This window comes from Cucurbita pepo, chromosome 6 (assembly GCF_057944985.1).
Source record: "Cucurbita pepo subsp. pepo isolate OVF chromosome 6, ASM5794498v1, whole genome shotgun sequence".
NCBI classification, from domain to species: domain Eukaryota; kingdom Viridiplantae; phylum Streptophyta; class Magnoliopsida; order Cucurbitales; family Cucurbitaceae; genus Cucurbita; species Cucurbita pepo.
Genome location: NC_141803.1, coordinates 13,515,384 through 13,528,344, shown reverse-complemented (window position 1 = coordinate 13,528,344; position 12,961 = coordinate 13,515,384). Strand labels below are relative to the sequence as shown.

General features: G+C 38.3%; 1 non-coding gene across 1 annotated transcript; it reads right to left on the bottom strand.

Annotated features, from left to right (window-relative positions):
- Nucleotides 1-4,359: 4,359 nt before the first annotated feature.
- On the bottom strand, nucleotides 4,360-4,440 carry TRNAL-CAG (transfer RNA leucine (anticodon CAG)). The gene has a single exon. It is a non-coding gene; the product is annotated as a tRNA-Leu (tRNA).
- Nucleotides 4,441-12,961: the final 8,521 nt, after the last annotated feature.

Below are 12,961 nucleotides of genomic sequence, written 5' to 3'. Positions count from 1 at the left end.
ACGAAACGAGATGGACGTTCTAATAGGAAAGGACAACCAGTAATACTAGGAGAAATTTCAAGGGATGAAAAACAAACGTACTCGAATTTAGGAAAAATTCCAGCTAAGGACAACCAAATGAGTGGTCTTACTATCGGATAGGTTGGACGACTTATTTAATGTATGACGAGATATGCCTAGTGGTCCTTTCACGTGTCATTTATTATTTATATTTATGATCTTGTGACTATAATGTATGATGATGATGTACGATGTATGATGATGTATAATGAATGATGTGATGATGCTATAAAATGTAATATGATACGTAAGAAGATAAGGTAAGTTTATGATATGACATATGTTTGACATGATGAGACATATGATATGATATGATTGACAAGCAATGAGCTGAATTTGCATAATGCACAACCCCATTTACACATGAAAAGTTACAATAGAATGATATAATATAAATTAAAATGCTAGAGGCATTGTTATACAATATAATGAAAGGAAAAATGTTGGGATCACATGTACAATTGTGTGTTCATACATGAAGGAATACCCTTTCATCTTTTACGTGTTGGGTTTTATGTCCTAAAACTCATAGTTTGTAAACAAAAACATATTTTGTTTTTAATAAAGTTATTATTGATGTTTATTCAGTAAAGATTTTTATTGAATAAAGTGAATGTTACGATCATTAATCTAAATCCAATAAACTAAGAACACTCTTGTTATAGTATAATTACTTTAACTATCTGTAGAGACATTAGACTGGATCAAGTTCAAGTATATAGTCAAAATGATCTATAGTATAGGGATAAGGTTGAGTACCTTATTTTGGGACACTATGGATGCGGCCCATTTTTGTATATGATATAAACAATGTGATCACTAAATTGTACATGTGGAGACATGTGAGTGGGGGCATTCTATGCAATGAGTATTGCATAAGATCGGACCATGAAGAAAACCACTCTCACTTTATAATGTTGTTTACTATTGAGACTGATTTTTTCATTCGATGACCTAAGTAATTTGATCTTAATCCTAAGCAAACTATGAACTCCTGTTTATTCAGAATTATCCTTAGATTTTCATGGGTGAGAGTGACTCGAGTTTACCGACTCAATAAGCCTCCCATTTCAGGGGTAAGACTGGGTGAATAGCTGGGGACATAGGGTGTAAGATGGAATTCACTCCTACCCACTTTTAAGGATAGTAAAGAGGTTGTTCCCTTAAGTTCCGACTCCAAGTCTTGAACGAGGGGCCCCACCCTCTCATTGGCCCGATAGGGATTCGGTTTTGTGGTTGGACCACAAACCAATTGTTCATTAGAGGATCAGTGGGACTCAAGGAACAAGAAGTAACTTTAGGCGTAAAACGGTAAATTGACCCCGCTCTAGTTACGAACAATCTGTGAAGGATCGACTTACTAATCATGGGAAGATACCAGCCTAACTCTAAGACCCTAGCTCCGTGTAGATAAACACGCTAGACAGGAAGAACACAATGTCAAACACGTAGAGATCAATGGGAAGATACCATCCATAAATCACCCTAGACCAGAGATTACAATAGCTCATCATCTTTTCCAACAAATCAGAGTGGTGCAGCAAAAGTGTGGTGGTCCCATAACCTACGGGTCCCTGAATCGAAACCTAGCTCTAATAGACAACCAACCAATTGGATATGGAAAGATTCGGTAAATAAGCATACAAAATTAATTAATATGAGTTTCTTAGTCCATGACTCCAAAGTTATACAGAAAGTTTACCACTGCTACATATGGTAGCCTTATAATTGACAATTAAATCTCTGCAATCGTTGCCGAATCTCACAATAAAAAATTCATATCAAGTACCTGAAACTGGCGCCTTAGACCAACTCAGCCATCTTGACTATTATTTTTTTGCAACAGCCGAAAAATCATTGCTAGCATATATTATCCGCTTTGGCACGTTATGCATTGTCGTCAGCCTCATAGGATATAGACCACCTTATTGTCCCCATGAAACTAAGGTGCTAAGTCTAGTGGAGGCATCTTGACCTAAGTCATCGTATAACCAACCAAACACTTACGCCCTAGCTCTATGTAGATAAAAACGCTAGACATGTTGAACACACAGTTGAACATTTGGAGCCGACACATACTAAATCATGCACAATACAAGCAAACAAGCTCAACGGGAAGATAACATCCATAACTCACCTTGGAGCACAGATCACAATAGCTAATCCTTTTTTTTCAACAAATCAGAGTGGTGCAGCGGAAGCGTGGTGGGATCATAACCCACAGGCCCTAGGATCGAAACCTGGCTCTAATAGACAACAAACTAATCGAATATGCAAAAAGATCTAGTAAATAAACTAAAAAATAATAATTGATATGAACTTCTTAATTTGTGAGTCCTATGTTTTACAGATCGCTGCCTATCGTTGCGGAATCTCACAACAAAAAAAACATGTCAAGAATGGGCTTCAAACCCATGCCCTTTTGGACCAGTACCTAAAAGGTACGCTTCAGACAAACTCGGCCATCTTGACTATTATTTTTTTGTAACATTTTAAAAATCACTGCTAGCATATATTATCCGCTTTGGCTCGTTATGCATCGTCGTCAGCTTCACGATTCTAAAATGCGTCTTGGTCATGTCTAGGAGTTGAAGAGGTTTATTGGATTCCTCGACTTGCTAGGTTGCTTAACACGAGCTTTTGGCTCCAAGTTACTCTATTCTGAGTCCTCGACTCTTTCTTTAGTCTTGCGGTAATAGGGTAATCACTGCTAGCATATATTATTCGCTTTGGCTCGTTATGTATCGACGTCAGCTTCACGATTCTAAAATGCGTCTTGGTAATGTCTAGGAGTTGAAGAGCTTTATTTGATTCCTCGGCTAGCTAGGTTGGTTAGCTCAAGCTTTTGGCTCCAGGTTACTCTATTCTGAGTCCTCGACTCTTTCTTTAGTCTTGGAGTAATAGGGTACAAACCCTCTTATCGTTGCCATGAAACTAAGGTGCTTAGTCTAGTGGAGGCATCTTGACCTAAGTCATCGTATAACCAATCTAACACTTACGCCCTAGCTTTATGTAATAAAAAACGCTAGACATGTTGAACACACAGTCGAACACGTAGAGTCGACACATACTAAACCATGCACAATACAAGCAAACAAGCTCAACGGGAAGATTACATCCATAAATCACCATAGAGCACAAATCACAATAGCTAATCCTCTTTTTTTATTAAATCAGAGTGGCGCAGCGGAAGCGTGGTGGGCCCGTAACCCACAGGTCCCAGGATTGAAACCTTGCTCTGATAGGCAACAAACCAATCGTATATGCAAAAAATCCGGTAAATAAACTAAAAAGAATAATTGATATGAGCTTCTTAATCCGTGAGTCCTATGTTTTACAGATCGCTGCGCACCACTACATTTCTCGTTACATATGGTAGCTCAATTTTAAAATGTTGACAATTAAACATCCCCGTTGGGAATCTCACAACAAAAAAACATGTCTAGAATGGGATTCTCGAACCCATGCCCTTTCGAACCAATACCTAAAACTGGCGCCTTAGACCAGCTCGGCCATCTTGACTATGATTTTCTTGTAACAGCTGAAAAATCACTGCTAGCATATATTATCCGCTTTGGATCGTTATGCATCGTCGTCAGTCTCATGGTTTTAAAATGCGTCTTGGTCATGTCTAGAAGTTGAAGAGGTTTATTGGATTCCAAGGCTAGCTAGGTTGCTTAACACCAGCTTTTGGCTCCAGGTTAGTATCCTGACTCCTCGACTCTTTCTTTAGTCTTGGAGTAATAGGGTATATACCCTCTTATAGTCGCCATGAAACTAAGGTGCTTAGTCTAGTGGAGGCATCTTGACCTAAGTCATCGTATAACCAACCTAACACTTACACCCTAGCTCTATGTAATAAAAAACGCTAGACATGTTGAACACACAGTCGAACCCTTGGAGCCGACACATACTAAACCATGCACAATACAAGCAAACAAGCTCAACGGGAAGATAACATCCATAAATCACCCTGGAGCATAGATCACAATATCTAATCCTCTTTTTTAACAAATCAGAGTGGCGCAGCGGAAGCGTGGTGGGCCCATAACCCACAGGTCCCAAGATTGAAACCTGGCTTTAATAGACAACACACCAATTGAATATGCAAAAGATTCGGTAAATAAACTAAAAAGAATAATAAAAAGAATAATTGATATGAGCTTCTTAATCTATGAGTCCTAAGTTTTATAGATCGCTGCACACCGCTACATTTCTTGTTACATATGTAGCCTCCCATTTAAAACGTTGACAATTAAACCTCCCCAATCATTGCTTAATCTCACAACAAGAAAAACATGTCAAGAATGGGATTCGAACCCATGCCCTTTCGGACCAGTACCTGAAATTGGCGCCTTAAACCAACTCGGCCATCTTGACTATTATTTCTTTGTAACAGCTTAAAAATCACTGCTAGCATATATTATCCACTTTGGATCGTTATGCATCGTCGTCAGTCTCATAGTTTTAAAATGCGTCTTGGTCATGTCTAGAAGTTGAAGAGGTTTATTGGATTCCATGGCTAGTTAGGTTGCTTAACACCAGCTTTTGGCTCCAGGTTACTCTATCCTGACTCCTCGACTCTTTCTTTAGTCTTGGAGTAATAGGGTACAAACCGCCTTATCGTCACCATGAAACTAAGGTGCTTAGTCTTGTGGAGGCATCTTGACCTAAGTCATCGTATAACAAACCTAACACTTACACCCTAGCTCCATGTAGATAAAAATGATAGACATGTTGAACTCACTGTCGAACACTTGGAGCCGACACATACTAAACCATGCACAATACAAGCAAACAAGCTCAACGGGAAGATAACATCCATAAATCACCCTGGAGCACAGATCACAATAGCTAATCCTCTTTTTTAACAAATTAGAGTGGCGCAGCGGAATCGTGGTGGGCCTGTAACCCAATGGTCCCAGGATCGAAACTTGGCTCTAATAGGCAACACAAACCAATCGAATATGCAAAAATATCCTTTTAAGTAAACTAAAAAGAATAATTGATATGAGCTTCTTAATTCGTGAGTCCTTGATATGAGCTTCTTAATTCGTGAGTCCTAAGTTTTATAGATCGCTTCCCACCGCTACATTTCTTATTACATATGGTAGCCTCAATTTTAAAATGTTGAAAATTAAACCTCCCTAATCGTTGTCTAATCTCACTATGAAAAAATCAAGTCAAGAATGGGATTTGAACCCATGCCATTTTGGATCATTACCTAAACCTGGCGCCTGGAACCAACTCGACCATTTTGACTATTATTTTTTTATAATAGTTGAAAAATTACTGCTAGATTAGATGATGCAAATGCAAGCCATAATCCCTTTAAAATCCCAAAACAATGGCAAAGAAGAAGCCCACACGATCAGCGAACGAAGAAATTGTCGGGTCATGAGGAGGAGAACAGAGATTTAGAACAACAACCCAAAACTGCCGTTCATAAATCTGTGGAGAAGACCTAATTGCAGACATTGAAATCGCTGAATGAGAGCCTTTCGAAGGAGAAAGTAGAGATTGAAAAAGAAAAGAATGACTTATTAGTGGAGATTGATGGTCTATTGGAAGAGCTAGTGAGGGATGAGAAAGATATAGAGATGCTAACTCAACAGAGAGAGTCACTCGACGTGAATCTGAATCGGGTCCAACAGGAGGATGTGAATTTGCAACACACGATTGAGATAATCACTCGTGATAAAGCAAAAATGGAGGACACAAAAATGGAAGTGGAAAATGTTGTTGTGGACTTGCGATGGGAATTGAGTACACTGAAAGAAGCTATTGTTGGTGTTAATATAACACATGCGGAAGCAATTTGGATCTTAGGCACTTTTAGAACATCAATTATTGTAAATAACTAGCATGTTCATAAGTATTAAAACTTAATGAGTTTAAATACTAACCTTTTGTAGTTCAAACTCCTTTTGCCTCACGAACCGGTTTCGAACCACCACTAGTGTCTTCTCCACTATCCTCCGGCCTTAGAACGGGATTGTGGAATCCGGTGAGTGACTAAACTTGGGAGGGATTTTGTATATGTGAAAGAGAGTGTTTGTGAGAGGTTTTTCTCAAGGGTTTTTTTTTTTTTTCATCAAGATGAAGAATCCCTTCCAAGTATCATGATCACTCTATTTAAAGAGTCAAGTTTGCATGTTCATGCAAACTTGAGATCACCAAATTTTGACACTTAAAATTCCACTCAAATGTTTGGGATTATGTGGCAAGCATGCATGTTTGAGTTAACCAAATTTTGAGACTCAAAATTCCACTCAAACTTGTGGGGTTTATTTGGCAAACATGCAAGTTTGGTTAAACCAAATTTTGACACCTCAAAATTCCACTAACATGGATTTTTCCATTAGATGAAAGTCAACATTTTGACTTTCTTCATTTTAATTCAACAATTAATTTGAATAATGAATTTCAAAGTAAGGTAACATTAAATGATTAATTAAACTATTTAATTAATATTTAATATTAATTCAAATGCCAATCCCAATCAATTCCGACACATAATTGATTAAGATATTTAAATCTTATTTAAATATCTCAGATTCTCTCTTTTCGTTTAATTCGTAAATAAAACAAAATTGCGGTTAAATATATCGTATATATGTAACGCATATTCCCTAACTTGAATTCGAACACTTCGAACTCACTCGTCACACTGTTCTATGGTTTAGTCCGATATGAGCTAGCAGAGGGACCTAATGGACCTATAGATCATGGGCTCCAACGATCCAAGATTAACCGATTAAACTCATTAACCTGGTTAACCAACATTCGTTAACTACTAGGACACTCCACTATAGCCTAGTAGTCGCACTCCCCTCACTATAGATATATTTCTGTCCATCTGATATAACCATGATTAGTAAGTCGATCATTCCACAGGTTGTTCGTAACTAGAGCTGGGTCAATTTACCGTTTTACCCCTGAAGTTACTTCTTGTTCCTTATGTCTCACTGATCCTCTAATGAACAATTGGTTTGTGGTCCAACCAGTAAACCGAATCCCTCTCAGGCCAATGAGAGGGTGGGGCCCCTTGTTCAAGACCTGGAGTCAGTGCTTAAGGGAACTACCTTTCTTCTATCCCTAAAAGTGGGTAGGAGTGAATTCCGTCTTGCACCCCACGTCCCCAGCCATTCACCCAGTCTTACCCCTGAAATGGTAGGCCTGTTGAGTCGGCGAACTAGAGCCACTCTCACCCATGCAAATCTAAGGATAATTCCGAATAAACAGGAGTTCATGGTTAGCTCAGGATTAAAACCGAGTTACCTAGGTTATCGAATGAAAAGAAAATCAGTCTCAATAGTAAACGACTTTATAAAGTGAGAGTGGTTTTCTTCATGGTCCGATCTTATGCAATACTCATTGCATAGGACGCCCCCACTCACATGTCTCCACATGTACAATTTAGTGATCACATTGTTTATATCATATACAAAAGTGGGCCGCATCCATAGTGTCCCCAGAATAAGGTACTCAGCCTTATCCTTATACTATAGATCATTTTGACTATATACTTGAACTTGATCCATTCTTATGTCTCTACATATAGTTCAAGTACATATACTATAGCCAGAGTGTTCTTAGTTTATTGGATTTAGATTAATGATCGTAAAGTTCACTTTATTCAATAACAATTTTTTTTACTGAATAAACATCAATAATAACTTTATTGAAAATAGAATATATCTTTGTTTACAAACTATGAGTTTTAGGACATAAAACTCAACAAACTCCCACTTGGACTAAAACTCTAGTGGGGTTCTATAACGTTGAGTAGAGAGAAATACAATAAACTTGGGCATCACATACTCATGCCTTTTCTCCCACTTGCCCTAGATTACATAACTCGTAGTCCTAGACTCACTAGGTGCCCTTCAAACACTTTAGCCGTGAGGGGCTTTGTAAATGGATCAGCAATGTTGTGTTCTGAAGCTATCTGTGTGACGATCACATCTCCTCGTTGCACAATCTCCCTTATGAGATGATATTTGCGCTCAATATGTTTTCCTCGCTTATGGCTTCTTGGTTCTTTTGAATTTGCAACTGCTCCACTGTTATCACAATAAAGAGTGACGGGAAGATGCATATTTGGAACGACTTCGAAATCAGTTAAGAACTTCCTAAGCCATATAGATTCTTTCGCTGCTTCACAAGCAGCAACATACTCAGCCTCCATGGTGGAATCAGCAATGCAACCTTGCTTTATGCTTCTCCATATTATTGCTCCTCCGTTCAGAGTGAAGACAGATCCGAATGTCGATTTCCTCGAATCTACATCGGTCTGAAAATCTGAGTCAATGTACCCTGTAAGGATCAGATCCTTAGCACCGTACATTAGCATATAGTCCCTCGTTCTCCTAAGATACTTGAGGATATTCTTAACGGCAGTCCAATGAGCACGTCCCGGATTGGACTGATATCTGTTGACAATTCCCACAGCATAGCATATGTCGGGTCAGGTACATAGCATGGCATACATCAGACTACCGACCGCTGATGCATAGGGAATGTGTTTCATATCCTCAACTTCTTGAGGTGTCTTAGGACTTTGTTCCTTCGACAAATGAACTCCATGCCTGAAAGGTAATAATCCTTTGTTGGAGTCCTGCATCTTATATCGAATCAACATTTTGTCGATGTACGATGCTTGAGACAATGCTAGTGTTTTGTTCTTGCGATTCCGAACAATTTGGATTCCAAGAACAAACTGAGCCTCTCCCAAATCTTTCATTTGGAATTGTGTCGCCAGCCAATGTTTAATGTCAGTCAGAATTCCCACATCATTTCCAATGAGTAGGATATCGTCAACGTACAACACCAGGAAAGCTACTGTAGAGTTGACTATCCTTTTATAAACACAAGGTTCGTCAACATTCTGTTTAAAGCCATAAGATTTGATCGCAGTATCAAACTTTATGTTCCAGGATCGAGATGCTTGTTTCAACCCATAAATGGATCTTTTAAGCTTGCAAACCCTTTGCTCGTGATCATGTTCAATGAACCCCTCTGGTTGAGCCATATAGATACTCTCTTCAAGATCGCCGTTTAGAAAAGCTGTCTTAACATCCATTTGCCAAATTTCATAATCATAAAATGTGGCAATAGACAAGAGTATTCTAATTGATTTAAGCATAGCAACAGGTGAGAAGGTTTCTTCATAGTCCACCCCCTCTCTTTGGGTATAACCCTTTGCTACTAGTCGTGCTTTAAAGGTCTGTACCTTACCGGTTTGGTCTCGTTTCCTCTTATAGATCCATTTGCAACCAATAGGTTTTACCCCATCTGGTTGATCTACAAGTTCCCAGACTGAATTGAAGTACATTGACTCCATTTCAAGATTCATGGCTTTAATCCACTGATCTCTATCTACATCATTCATTGCCTGTTTATAGGACAATGGATCCTCAACGCCATCATCAGGTATGATGACTTGAGTTTCTATCAAACCCAAGTAACGATCGAGTTGAGTTATAACCCTCCCACTACGTCGAGGCATTCTCAACTTTTGAGAAGGATGTGATTGACTAGAAGTGTCAGCTCCATCAACAGCTCTGGTTGAAGGACCAGCTTGATCAACAACTCTTGTTGTTTTATCAGTAGCTTCTTTAGAAATCTCACTTAATACTAGTTTGCTACGAGGTTGATGATTTCTTACGTGGTCTTCCTCTAAGAATGTAGCGTTCGTTGATACAAACACTCTATTTTCTTGAGGATCATAAAACAAACCACCTTTCGTCTCTTTGGGGTATCCTACGAATAGACATAATTTTGAACGACGTTCTAATTTCTTGGGATTTTGCAACAACACATGTGCTGGACATCCCCAAATTCTGAAGTGACGTAAACTACCTTTACGCCCTTTCCATAACTCATAAGGTGTTTCTGAAACACTCTTAGTAGGAACCATGTTCAAAATGTATGTAGCAGTCTCCACTGCATATCCCCAAACGGATCGGGTAATTGAGCGAAACTCATCATAGACCGAACCATGTCTAATAGAGTTCTATTTCTCCTTTCTGATACATCATTTTGTTGAGGCATACCAGGGGCTGAGAGTTGAGACCTTATTCCATGTTCTATCATATAGTCCTGAAATCTTAAATCCATGTACTCTCCTCCTCGATCTGATCGAAGTGTTTTAATAGTTTTACCTAATAGATTCTCAACCTCAGTCTTATACTCTCTGAATTTTTCAAGAGCTTCGGACTTGTGATGCATTAGGTAAAGATAGCCATACCTTGAATAATCATCAATAAAACTGATGAAATATTCATACCCTCCTCGTGCTTTGACATTCATTGGACCACAGAGATCTGTATGCACGAGTTCTAAGGTTTCTTTGGCTCTATAACCTTTGTATGCACGAGTTCGTTTTCTCGTGCTCAGTCGTGGTTTCTTCAATTTCCTCTCCTTGTCCTCGAGCAAACTAAGCTTGTTTACAAACTATGAGTTTTAGGACATAAAACTCAACAGCTATGACGCCTGAGTCGAGCGTGGCTAAGAACGGGAGAAATGAGGAGTTGGTGTCTCAAATGGGCTTTTCTCGGGAAGCTCCAAATGAAGTTTCGTCAGAAAAGAACAAGCTTAGTTTGCTCGAGGACAAGGAGAGGAAATTGAAGAAACCACGACTGAGCACAAGAAAACGAAAATGGCGCAGGTGGAATCACTGAATATAGAATGTTTAAGTTTATGGGGGAGTTTTGTTGGAATAAACTTAAAATGTTAAAGGTTAGTTTTATAATAAACTAAAAATGAAAAATGTTAACTTTGTTAAATTTGTTAGGAAAGTTAATTTCAAAAGTCAGGTGAAAGAAGAGGCCAAGAGCCCTTTTAGAAATGATGGTAAGTTTATGGTGTTGGGTTTTATGTCCTAAACCTCATAGTTTATAAACAAAAACATATTCTGAGTAAAGCTATTAATGATGTTCATTGAAGTTCAAGTATATAGTCAAAATGATCTATAGCACAGGGATAAGGCTGAGTACCTCATTCTGGGCACACTATGGATGCAGCCCACTTTTATATATGATATAAACAATGTGATTGCTAAATTTTACATGTGGAGACATGTGAGTGGGGGCTTCCTACGCAATGAGTATTGCATAAGATCGGACCATGAAGAAAACCACTCTCACTTTATAATGTCGTTTACTGTTGAGACTGATCTTTTCATTCGATGACCTAGGTAACTCGATCTTAATCCTGAGCTAACTATGAACTCCTATATATTCTGAATTATCCTTGGATATGCATGGGTGTGAGTGGCTTGAGTTCGCCGACTCAATAAGCCTCCCATTTCAGGGGTAAGATGTTCGTGTTTTATGTCCTAAAACTCATAGTTTGTAAACAAAAACATATTCTATTTTTAATAAAGTTATTATTGATGCTTATTCAATAATTATTCAATAAAGATTGTTATTGAATTATTTTACGATCATTAATCTAAACCCAATCAACTTAGAATACTCTGACTATATTATGATTACTTGAACTATATGTAGAGACATAAGAGTGGATCATGTTCAAGTATATTAGTCAAAATGATCTATAGTAAAAAGATAAGGCTGAGTACCTTATTCTAGGGACACTATGGATGCGGCCCACTTTTGTGTATGATATAAACAATGTGATCACTAAATTGTACATGTGGAGACATGTGAGTGGGGGCTTCCTACGCAATGAGTATTGCATAAGATCAGACCATGAAGAAAACCACTCACTTTATAATGTCGTTTACTGTTGAGATTGATTTTTTCATTCGATGACCTAGGTAACTCGATCTTAATCCTGAGCTAACTATGAACTCCTATTTATTCGGAATTATCCTTGGATTTGCATGGGTGAGAGTGGCCTGACTCAATAAGCATCCCATTTCAAGGGTAAGATGTTCGGTTTTATGTCCTAAAACTCATAGTTTGTAAACAAAAACATATTCTATTTTCCATAAAGTTATTATTGATGCTTATTCAATAAAGATTGTTATTGAATTATTTTACGATCATTAATCTAAACCCAATCAACTTAGAATACTCTGGCTATAGTATGATTACTTGAACTATATGTAGAGACATAAGAGTGGATCAAGTTCAAGTATATTAGTCAAAATCATCTATAGTAAAAGGATAAGGCTGAGTACCTTATTCTAGGGACAGTATGGATGCGGCCCACTTTTGTATATGATATAAACAATGTGATCACTAAATTGTACATGTGGAGACATGTGAGTGGGGGCGTCCTATGCAATGAGTATTGCATAAGATTGAACCATGAAGAAAATCACTTTCACTTTATAATGTCGTTTACTATTGAGACTGATTTTTTCACTTGATAACCTAGGTAACTCTACCTTAATCCTGAGCTAACTATAAACTCCGGTTTATTTGGAATTATCCTTAGATTTGCATGGGTGAGAGTGGCCCGAGTTCGCCGACTCAATAAGCCTCCCATTTCAAGGGTAAGACTGGGTGAAGAGTTGGGGACATAGGGTGCAAAATAGAATTCACTCCTACCCACTTTTAGGGATAGTAGAGAGGTTGTTCCCTTAAGTACTGACTCCAGGTCTTGAACAAGGGGCCCCACCCTCTCATTGGCCCGAGAGGGATTCGGTTTGGTGGTTGGACAACAAACCAATTGTTTATTAGAGGATTAGTAGGACTTAAGGAATAAGAACTAACTTTAGGGGTAAAAACGGTAAATTGACTAAGCTCTAGTTAGGAACAACCTGTGAATGATCGACTTACTAATCATAGTTATATCAAATGGACAGAAATATATCTATAGTGAGGAGAGTGCAACTACTAGTCTATAGTGGAGTGTCCTAGTAGTTAACGAATGTTTGTTAAAAGGGTAATGAGTTTAACCAGTTAATCTCGGATCGTTGAAGCCC